The sequence below is a fragment of the Phycodurus eques genome, chromosome 2 (assembly GCF_024500275.1).
Source record: "Phycodurus eques isolate BA_2022a chromosome 2, UOR_Pequ_1.1, whole genome shotgun sequence".
Classification (NCBI taxonomy): Eukaryota; Metazoa; Chordata; class Actinopteri; order Syngnathiformes; family Syngnathidae; genus Phycodurus; species Phycodurus eques.
Genome location: NC_084526.1, coordinates 266622 through 279050, shown reverse-complemented (window position 1 = coordinate 279050; position 12429 = coordinate 266622). Strand labels below are relative to the sequence as shown.

The window sequence follows — 12429 nt, the reverse complement described above, 5'->3', positions numbered from 1 at the left end:
CAGAGTCTGGGGTCTCTGAGGCAGGCTTTCCTATCTCTACAGTTGAGGTCACCGAGGTGGCTAAAAAGCTCCTTGGGGGTGGATGAGATTTGCCCGGAGTTCCTAAAGGCTCTGGATGCACAGCCGAGGCATACAGGGCGTCTGGTTTGGTGGCCTCAGTATTGCATCTCTGCTTTTTGTAGATGATGTGGTTCTGTTGGTTTCATCCAGCTGAGATTTCAAACTCTCACTGGAGCGGTTCGAAGCAGAGTGTGATGTGGCTGGGATTAGAATCAGCACCTCCAAATCTGAGACCATGATCCTCAGTCAGAAAAGGGTGGAGTGCCGTCTCCGGGTCGAGATCCTCCCCCAAGTGGAGGAGTTGAAATATATTGGGGTCTTGTTCACAAGTGAGGGAAGAATGGAACTGGATATCGACATGCGGTTCGGTGCAGGGTCTGCAGTGATGCAGACTTTGTATCGGTCCGTTGTGGTAAAGAAGGAGCTAAGCCAAAAGGCGAAGCTCTCAATTTACCAGTCGATCTACGTTCCTACCCTCACCTATGGTCACGAGCTGTGGGTTGTGACCGAAAGAACAAGATCCCAGATACAAGCAGCCGAAATGAGTTTTCTCTGCAGGGTATCTGGGCTCTCCCTTAGAGATAGGGTGAGGTCATCTGGGAGGGACTCAGAGTAGAGCCGCTGCTCCTCCGCATTGAGAGGAGCCAGATGAGGTGGCTCGGGCATCTGATTAGGATGCCTCCCGGACGCCTCCCTGGTGAGGTGTTCTGTGCACGTCCCACCGGGAGGAGACCCTGGGGACGAACCAGGACACGCTGGAGAGACTGTCTCTTAGCTGGCCTGGGAACGCCTCGGGATCCCCTCGGAAGAGCTGGAGGAAGTAGCTGGGGAGAGGGAAGTCTGGGCTTCCCTGGGGCTGCTGCCCCCGCGACCCGACCTCGGATACGCGGTGGAAAATGAATGAATGAGTGACGATATATATATATATTGTGTATGCCCTCTATGGACCATAAATGCAGTATTGTGTTATCACCATAACTCTAAATATGCCATATTTTCAGAAAATAATTTCAAAGTGAAATATTTGATGAGGAAATTAGAGCCTTGAAAAGGTCAATAATTCATCATGGATTTTTTTTTTCACGCATTATTATTTTGGTGCAAAGGCTGTTAACAAACAATCATTCACATCGACGGGAAATTTCAAGGTTTTTTCAAACAACCTACCATGTTTTGGGTATGTGGGAGAAAACACATGCAGGCACAGGGAGAACATGTAAACTCCACACAGGTGAGGCTGGATTTAAACACGGGTCCTCAGAACTGTGAGCCAGATGTGCTCACCAGTCGTCCAACAATAAATCAGTCATATTTGAATGTTTGTTTTTTTTGGGGGGGGGTTTCAACCCCTCACAATGTTGAGCATTTTTTATTTTTTTTTGTATTTCACCCACTGGCAATTGAATTTGTTTTGTGCTTCGTTTTGCAGCAGCCCGGAGGCCCGAAAAATATGGCATATATTCCCCCCATTCTTCACGTCAAAACAATGATAAACTTTGACAAATAATGGCAGAAGCATTGTAAGACATCAGGCTTACAGTGTATTGAAAATTTTGATTCATAATGGGAGTCAATGGGGCAAAAAAATGACAGAATGCGCAACATGGGGCCTAAAGCTCTCTCTCCCTACTTCTCATGACTTGGAAATTGGACCATGGTGGCATTTTAAAGCTTCACTTGTTCAAAACAGTGTGGCCAAATTTTGACCCTTTAGCTTTTTTCTTGAAGTGATTTGTCTTTGTTCAAAACGTCAGTCAAAGTGTGCAGAAAAAGTCATGTCTTCATCTAATACTGGATATTTGTATCTGTTCTGCCGGGTGTTCGAGAGCTTGATGAGAGAGATGGGTAGGTGATAACTTAGTTTAAGTTTTGTTTTTTTCAATCTCCCTGCCTTTCCGAGTTTATAATACGTGACAACAACGACGCATCGTCCTTCAGGTGAACCTCAGGGATGAATCACTAACTGAACGAGGAAGCACTTGAATGATTGTGTGAAAAAGAACTGAACGATTCAGCGAACGAAGCTTTTGAACGAACTGATTCAGTACACTCAAAAGAACTGCCGTGCCCATCGCTACTACAAATGTATATGAAATAACAGCAATAACAGCACTTGATTCTACGTGTCGCTTACCATCCATCCAAGGGTGACAAATGTGCAACAAATCACCATGTTTTTTTTCTTCTTTAATTCTGTTTGCTCTCGTCGTTGGTAGGGGAAGTCCACTAATTACACTGGAAATGCAAATTTATGAGCTGGATATCAAGTTTATTTCGTGCCAAACACAAACATATACAGTAACTCAATATAGTAAACAATTCTTCTTTTATTCTTCCTTCTTGAACACCTGAAGACAAACGGCATCTTGACGCGTCAACTCCTATGAAGAGAGTTTTTTTTTTTTAAGAAGAATGATGATATCAATGTGTGTAAAAATACATCCTGATCAGCTAACAAATCCTGATGACCAGCAATTAGAACATTAGAAGAACGTTTGCTAGCTCTCAAACATCTACTATATATATATATATCAGCTAACAAATCCTGATGACCAGCAATTAGAACATTAGAAGAACGTTTGCTAGCTCTCAAACATCTACTATATATATATATATATATATATATATATATATATATATATATATATATATATATATATATATATATACACACACACACACACACACACACACACACACACACACACACACACACACACTTCTCTCAATGGATACAGCAACACTGCCATCTAGTGGATAGAGGGAGGGCCTTCCCACACGTGTTAATCTTTTCAATTTGAGTTTGTCAAGAATAAATGCGCGTGACTGCTGATCTACAAACGCACCTTCAACAATTCACAAGCAGAATTTAATATTTACAAATGATAAATGCACACACAACATGAAAAAAACACATGTAAATCGCGGATATATTTGTGGATCTGAAAAACGTGCAAATAATTTGAAGACATCTCTCGCCCCATACTTCCTTCTTTTAAATAAAAATAGTGTACACAACCGCGCTGACTGCAGTTTTTGCTTGCGCCCTAACAACATCCTGTTTCGGCCGTTTTATTTCGGTGACAATTCTTTCGGGCCAAAACCAAAAATGCCCTTTTGGACCATTAAAGACAGAAAATCTTCGGTGGCCAAAAATTCAGTGCATCATTAAATTATACTGTCTGTCCAAATTATGAAAAACGTGTGTTAAATCCTTTTACCAGATATGAGTTAAAGCCAATGAAATCAGATGTCATAAATGCACTAAATGAAACCAAGGGTCAAATGATTTATTACAGCTATATACTTCCAAATGAACACTCAAACCACAGTGCTCACCTTCTGGTTGACCTTGTCCAAGTTTTCCCTCCACAGTCTGACCACACGGGACACCTGGCTGGGTAGGTAAGTGTGAACCAATAAAGCAGCTTCAGGTAGGCGCTTGGTTTTTATCAAAACCTCTAAACACTCATCAAGTCTGTGTGGAAAAGATGACAGAACAACAGTTACACTAATGACTTTCACCGCAAAATCAGGACCCTTCAGTCACATGTGGTACTTACCTCCCCTGCAGGAAGTAGGTCACAAAGGCAACGTTGTTCTTGCCTTCCCTTTCTGCACCCTCGGCCAGCTTGCCCACCATACGGGCGTTATCGGAAGCGGTGGCAAGCCCTCGTAATCCTTAGCAGGCCGAAGGCATTCCTGGGCCAGGCCAAACTCACAAGCAGTAATACCCAGCTCTGCACACCGCTTCCACTTCTGCTCTGACTATGAGGGGGAAAGGAGGACATGTATAGGTTGATTCAGAATGTTTGGAAACCAATAAGTGCCAGGATACCACAAATTCAAACTACAGCGGTAAAGGAGAACACGAGCCAATCAGAGACACCTCGCAAGAAGAAACTCATTCATTCAAACGTGTCACGCTGTGTTCTCAATCGCTCTGCCTGGGTCAAATGGCATGGAAGGGTTTGCTGACAAGTGGTGCCATGGGACCACCCACCCTTTGTTGCCACCCAGAATAACGTATAGTATTGTTGTGATGTCATGGTGAATTGTCGTATTATGAATGTACAGAATGGACGGAGAATAAGCCTGTTTCAACTCAGTGATTATTGTTGGAAAAAAATTAAAATAAATTGTTCCACGCTGGTCACTGATGGTGTAGTGGTACACTCGCCTGACTTTGGTGCAGGCAGCGTGGGTTCAGTTCCCACTCAGTGACAGTGTGAATGTGAGTGCGAATGGTTGTCTGTGTCTAGCGTCCCGCGACCCTAACCAGGATAAGCGGTGTTGAAAATCTATGGATAGATGGATGTTCCACGCTGCAGTGCGGTTACATACGAGTGACCCGACTTACGACCTTTTCAAGATACGAGCTGTCGTTGGACTCTTTTTATACTTTGACTTGCGAGCAAAAATTTTATACGAGCGCTGTGTGGTGCCAGTGAACTCAACTCACTTCACAACAAGCAGCAGTTAGGCAGATAGTGCACAATTCATGAAAAAACAGGCTTCAAGCTGTTTACTGCCACTCCCAGTCCAAGTTTACTGTCAAACTAAACAAAAAAAGTGACATTGTATATTTAAAATAAGATAAGTCACTTTAGCTTAATACAAACAATGTACAATATTTGGAAACAATATGGTGGAGCAATAGATATAGACAGATAATATAACAATACTCACTGGCATATATTCTTCATCATCTGCAAAGAATGACTAATATTACTGCGGTTTACTGAGTTTTGAGTGTCTCCATGTACAGTATATCCATATGTCTGAATTATATTGCTCCCATGTGGCCGTGGTGCAAACACCAGAAGCGGCAGAATGTCCATTAAATTGAAGCAAAAAAATGTGTAAAAAATTATTTTGATGACAATTTTTTTTTTTTTTGAGAGAGAGACTGATGGATTAATGGCATTTTCATTCATTTGTGACTGAAGAGATGAAATATTGAAAATCAATATTGAAAATATTGATTTAAGATATAACTATGTGAAGTTACGAGCATGGTCACTAAACCAATTGAACTCAAGGCACCACTGTCTTCTTAAAAAAAGGACTCAAGTTACTTCTGCTTCTACAGCCAACTGGTAGGCAATTTTCAAGTCTCCCAGCTGCAAGGCCAGCTCAAACCTGTGCTCAGGGTCCATCGTCAGCGCTAAGGCCTGCTACTTGAAACCCTGGAGAAAAAAAACTAATAAGCAATCAATCGGTCGAACAAGTAGGAATCAATGAAATGAAATGTAATGACAGGCTAATAATGCACTGACCTGTTTTTCCAGGAAGTGGGCCACTCTGGTCCGTTGCTCTTTTGCAATTGTGGGAAGCACCTTGTCGGCCACACCAAAGTCCCTCCTCATGACAGCAGTCTGGTACTTGAGGACTGAGACCAGCAGGGAGTAGCTGACGATGTTGAGGTCCCTGTCTCCTAGGTAGAGACGCTCATGTTTGGCTATGTAGCCCAGTAAATTCAAGGTTCTGCGCGAAGAGGGAACATCTTAAATGATGGCGCATTTCTGTGTTCTGCTACTATACATAGCTGACTTGAAAAGAAGTTTAAGGTGACTTGAATGTAATCATAAATATCTGACCTGTCCAAGTGAGCAAGAGTGACAATCTCTCCCCCAACAAAGAAGCTGAGTCTGTTCAGAGAGCTGGTGTAAATGAAGCAGTCGTCAACCCAGAGTCCAGTCTTCACGATCTCCCGGACCTCTCCCTGGACCTGAACCAGGAGAAAATCCATGAACTTACAAATGTAATGTGGGATCATTGTGTGAGAGTTTACACCCCCCCATGTCATAGGTCACTGTTGGTGACACCACTCCATCGCATAATTGTTTTCTGGTGCACCAATGTGCCAGGCAGCACTGACGTCGACTGAAGGGATGCAGCGTAATTAAGAGCAAGCATAAGAGGCTGAGAACGTCCCCAACTAAGCTCGAGTAATAGTTGTTGTTCCTACTGAGCAGAGAGAATATATGACGACGAGTATTGTTGTATTTTTGCACGCTATCTTTATGTGTTGCTGCTACAATTGTTCAAGTAGTGATTTTTTTTTTTTTTTTTTAAAGATTTATAGTTACGTTATGCCCTGCGATTGGCTGGCAACCAGTTCAGGGTGTACCCCGCCTCCTGCCCGATGACAGCTGGGATAGGCTCCAGCACGCCCGTGACCCTAGTGAGGAGAAGCGGCTCAGAAAATGGATGGATGGATGGATGGATGGATAGTTACGTTACATCTATGCTAATTTCCGTAAGCCCGCCTATGGTGTTTCACATAATATGTTAGCATTAAGATAGCCCTATGGGGGGCATAAACCAGTGCAAACTGTAAGCCGGTCCCAAGCCCGGAGAAATGCCAGGCTTGGGACCGCCAAGATTAGATGTTTTGGAGACAAAGTTAGAGAGAGCAGACTTCGATGGTTTGGACACATCCAGAGGAGAGATAGTGAGTATATTGGTAGAAGCGCGATGAGGATGGAGCTGCCAGGGAAGAGAGCTAGAGGAAGACCAAAGAGAAGGTTGATGGATGTTGTGAGGGAAGACATGAGGGCAGTTGGTGTTAGAGAGGAGGATGCAGGAGATAGGCTGACAAGGAAAAGGATGAGACGCTGTGGCGACCCCTAACGAGACAAGCCCAAAGGAAAAGAAGAAGAAGCTAGGTGTGTTTTGTTGATCGTGACATACCGTAATTTCTCGTGTATAATGTTCACCCATGTATAATACACACCAAAGTTGACCTAAAAATTCTGGAAAACCCATCTACCTATGTATAATGCATTTTTACAATGCATGATTTTGCTTCTACCCATATGATCAAAACATGAAATATTATCTGTATTTTGTTAGTTTTTTTCCAAAAGAATTATTCTGAAGGTCTTTATTTTAACACGTAATCCTTTTGCCAGACTTGGGACCGCCAAGGTTAGATGTTTTGGAGATGTTTTTAATATACTTGCTCTTATTTAGAAATTTACAGCCCTACTTTTATTTAGTAAATTAGAAAACACAGTTGTGCTCCTATGTTTGATTACCCACGCAGAATTTGTAAGATGGGTACAATTCTTTCAAGAAAACATGAAGGACCAGGTGAAACACATTTAATTTTATTTTATCCATCCATCTATCCATTTTCTGAGCCGCTTCTCCTCACTAGGGTCGCGGGCATGCTGGAGCCTATCCCAGCTGTCATCGGGCAGGAGGCGGGGTACACCCTGAACTGGTTGCCAGTCAATCGCATGGCACATACAAACAAACAACCATTCGCACTTACAGTCACACTTACGGGCAATTTAGAGTCTCCAATTCATGCATGTTTTTGGGATGTGGGAGGAAACCGGAGTGCCTGGAGAAAACCACGCAGGCATGGGGAGAACATGCAAACTCCACACGGGCGGGGCCGGGGATTGAACCCGGGTCCCCAGAACTGTGAGGCTGACGCTCTAACCAGTCGTCCACCGTGCCGCCAATTTAATTTTATTGGGATTCAAATGAAACAGTCAAGCATTTCAGAAAAGCATTGTCATTAAACAAAACATAACCATAAAGAAATTAATGAAGGTTGTTGTTCAGTCAGTCATATTTAACAAAAACGACATTTCACAAATTCTGCCAGTGTATGTAAACTTATGAGCACAACTGTACATATATGAGATCATACGTACCCCTGTCACATTGGAATGAAAGTGTAGGCTACACTTTTTTTATCACCAGTAGGTGGCGGTGGCATTTTGGAATGAAAGTGTACAGGTTTTTCATAACACTAGGTGGGGGCATACATTTATAAAATGTGAAAGCACTATTGGCTTGACAATTTTTTTGGGGAAAAAATGCACATTATACACAAAAAATTACAGTACATGGTTTGGTTGAACATTTTGGTGTTTAAAAATATGTTTCAGTCACTTTTGTTATATTTGTCAGTTTTATAGTAAATGTTTTGTGGATTGAGCACAAAAAAACAGCTTGCGGCAAGCTTTGCTATTTGGAGAACTGTAAACGACGGAGTAAGAGCAGGTGCTAAGGAATACTTTAAAAAAGTGTTTTAATACGTTTAAAGCATGTGTGTGTGTGTGGGGGGGGGGGGTTACTGTACCATAGTAAAAGGGCTCATAACAATGGAAATACACACGAACCTCAAAAGCATCCTCAATGCCGTCCTCCGTCACTCCTTCATTGTTCTCTTGTGAGGCAGCTACTTTATCAGCCATGTATCGAAGGATGAAGAAAGACTCTTCAGTCGCGATGCAGACCAAGTCGCCAGAGTCCGACCAGAAGATCTGCACACAGGACAAAAATAAAAAATAAAAAATGGAGGGATACAAAGGTAAGAATGAGACTGCTTGTGTTGCTATTAAACCACCTTACGAAACATTCATAAAACAAACACATAGACCTGAAAGTAGCCATGTGATTACTGGTTGGCATCTTTGTGGAATTTTCTAAAATACATGGAATGAGCACTTCAAACACCTCTAAAATCCTCCATGACAAGTACATTGATGAAAAAAATAGTACATTACATAAGTACGTTCCTTATTCTACTGCCCACGCTGTTCTTCTCCCCAATAATGATCCATTTGTGCTATTTAAGTGCAGTTTTTAGGGAAAGTAACACCATTGGAAAAGTCATTTTGACTTGCCGACGTAATTGCAGCCTGTACAAGCTTATTTTCAACAAAAACTTGTCGGCCAACCGGAGAAGAGGTTCCCGAAGTAGCTGACGAAACGGAAGGGTCCAGGTCATATGTTGAGAAATAATAATGTCATACTGTTTCACTCTAATTTGAAGGTGTTTTTGGCCAGCTTTTCTATAGGCCATATCACACAAAAACACTCCCCAAAGAGTCAATTTTTTCGACACAAACTAAATTTCTCCGGAACCCATCATCTCACTTTCAAAATTCATGATTTACTGTACTCAGGTTGAAGTGGCCATTTCAACCAAACTTGGCATTTAAGACCGTAATTTTTGGAAAACCTTGTCAAGTTTCCTATTGGAAGAGAAACGGACAAGTCTTACGTGTTTAGGTTGGATCTCAATGCGGCGGATCAGTTCGGTGTTCTTCCAATCATAAAATCCCAGACCATTCACTGACCTCACCCCAAGCAAGAAACCTCCATAGATGCCTGCAGGGTCCAAAAGAAGAACATATTGGTTGTTGTTTTTACCAGCAATAACCTATTGAACCACAAGTTTGCTTTACGACAGCATTGCCATTAGCCTCTGCTCCAAAGTCAGGCGTGAATGATTTCTTTACTTTGAAATTCTGCATTATTTTCACAACGCTTCTGCTTTCTCTAATCGCATATCTGTTAAAAAGATAAGAGGCATTAACTATTACATATGCGCTTAAACATACTGTAAATAAGAAAGACAATTATATGACAGTAGGGATTGTCTGCTGCTGTCATTTTACACAAATACATAAGCACTGAATAGAACATTTGCTCATACTGTAGCAATTGAGCAGTAAAGCAACCCAGACAGACTTAAAAGTGAACACTTACTCAGATGAGTCATGTGCCCAAGCAAACTCCTGTGCTGAGCCGAAGATCTTGATTCTCAGAGCTATGGCGGTACAGATGATGTACTCTCCATCGCCACACACCGCAACAAACCTATAAATGAGAGCTCGACATGAGACCACGTCACTCAGCAAGACATTGAAATTGTTTGTGCACATTCAGCGTACCTCCCGTTGGGGTTATGCTGGATCGTTTGAGGGTGTATCTCAAAACTTTCCAAGTCTTTCACCTCCAGTGGGAGCCTCTCTCCATCCTTAATCTCAGCATCACCCATTTGCATCAAGTTGGCCTGCTGTATTTGACGGTGCTTGGCCCAAATAATCTTCCCGCTGGTGTCCATTGACACCTGAAGAGAAAACAAACAACAGATGAGATCGACAATGTTGTTTTTGTATGCTTGAAAGCAATGTGAAGACTGCTTTTATATCACCTGCACGATATTGAAGAGTACTTACACTATAGTAACAAGGTACAGTGCTATCTTGATGAGTGCCCCAAATTACACATTTTTGGAGTTACAAAGTCATGCTTGATCAACTTTTTGCTTTTAAGGTACTGTAATGCCCTTGCAAGTGGGCAAGGAGAGCCACAGTTGATTATGCACTTTCGGCTGTTAATTTAATATGAAAAACAGCCAAACACAAACACAAAATGAGAGCACCCATAAGGAGCAGCTGTAGGCCCCAACTCATGCCGAGAGGATCACACGCAGAGTAACCTAACCTCTAAATCCGCCCACATTCACCATCCTGACACCAGTCACGAGGCCAAGCTCCTTAAAGGGACACTTTCAACACATGAATACTACAGTGCGTACAGTAATACAATTTATAAAGCCAGTTTATTTCTTCACACTCTTTTTATTGTTTAATTATATTTTTATACAATTTAGTTGTATTTGTCTTTATCATAAACACAGCAAAAAACAAAACAAAACTTGGTGTTTTTTGGGGGGCCTGAACGAATTCAATGGCATTTCAATTAATTTAATGTTGAAAAGTTGAGTGATAAGCTTGGTCACGGAACAAATTAACCTTGTACGGCAAGGTATAACTGTAACTCACATTAAGAAAATGTTACTTGCAGGAGCTGTGTGACTTCAATGATTAAAAATACTGTTCTTGTACTTACTTTGACAATGACCACGTGACCGGATCGGGACATCCCTAATTATTAGTAGGTTTTACACGATCAGGATTTTTGGGGCCGATCACCGATCAGCGAGTTTAAAATAACGATAACCGATCACCGATCCAATCACAAGATGGAGCAATGTGTCTATTTAAATGACCTGTTCATTTACTGTTTATACTTGTGTACTTAAATGCTCCAAAAATTCTATTTACAATACATTTATTATTTATTCTTTTTTTATTTTATTATTTATTCATCTATTTATGCCAGTGAGGCATAGTGACAGACAGAACAAATGAATGGTCTTCTATTAGATGTCAGGAAGTACATACAGTAATTAATTTATCCACTTTTTGTGAAATTTTTGCTTGTTGGTGTGCTGTGAGATTTTCCAATTGTAACATACGTTCCTTGGCTCCAGAAAGGTTGGAAATCACCGCTCTAGTCATATCATGTATTCTAATCAGTCAGGTCAAACAAACATAACAACATGACAGAAATAATGGGTGCTAAATTACTGTAATTAAATTACTTTATCGTAATTAAATTACTTTACCCACACCGAAACTTGAGAGCATGATTCGACAGAACATCTGCATGTTCGCTTACAACCGTTACTGCTCGCACTACTTTGCTGGGATACATAACGTTTTGTTGCCTGCTTGCGAGCCATATTGTATTAAAAGTACGGGAAAATACCTCAAGCAAACCTTCAACGAACGTCTTCTCCTGCGCTCCGGTGCCCACTAACACACGTTTTCCCCCATTTTGTCCTGATAATACAGTCGGCACGATCCACTCTTGTTGTCGTCGCCACGGTAACAAGTGTATCCGGTCGCGTTTGAGTTGACAAGATAAAGCCCAGTGATCGTAAAAAACGGTTGTTTTTTTCCGAAGCCGATCAATGACATCATTGTTCGGATCGACGAATTATGACATTAAAGCAGATCAGCCGTTCAGCATAAAATGCTAAATATCGGCCTATACCGATAAGACCGATCAGATCGGTGTGAAATCTAATTATTTGTTGAGGCAATATGATGGGACAGTCATTAGAAATGCATCGTTTAGATAGAAAACCTGTATCATGCTGAAGCACATCTTACATTTTCGGTTACCAGGACAAAAACAGTAACAAAACAGATGCTATACCTGGAAGTCCCAGATTTTGACCTAACGATCATCAGCCCCTGATATCTTTCTCGTGGCCTTCAAAAGTGAAGTTGGGAGAGGATGAGCCCAGCTGCCAAACCTGAAACAACAAAAGGACAAGACGAAATAATTTCTTTCAATATTTTGATAGAACAATATGGAACATTTTGTATATATATGTATATATATATCCGCTTGACTGACTGGTGGAGCATTTCCTGCCGACACGCTGCTTATATAGAGAAAAGGTGGACGTGACTGAGGACAGCATGCGGACGTTAAAGGGGGGAGGGTGCGCGTGAAAGAGGACGCTAAAGGCACGCCCCCAATAGGTATATAGCGCCGGTATGTGCATTGTGCAAAACAACATCGGTTTGGCTAAGGACCCCCAAAAATGGCACCTACGAAGAGACATGCTTACAAAGCACAGTTTAAACTGCAAGCTATCTGTACGCGGAGGAACATGGGAATCGAGCAGCCACGAGAGAATTCAAGATCAACGAATCCATGTTTCGCAAGTGGAGGAAGCAGGAAAACGAGCTTTGC

General features: G+C 41.8%; 1 pseudogene; it reads right to left on the bottom strand.

Annotated features, from left to right (window-relative positions):
• Positions 1 to 2387: 2387 nt before the first annotated feature.
• Positions 2388 to 12429, bottom strand: part of LOC133399398 (coatomer subunit beta'-like) — a 64303-nt pseudogene continuing 54261 nt past the window's right edge.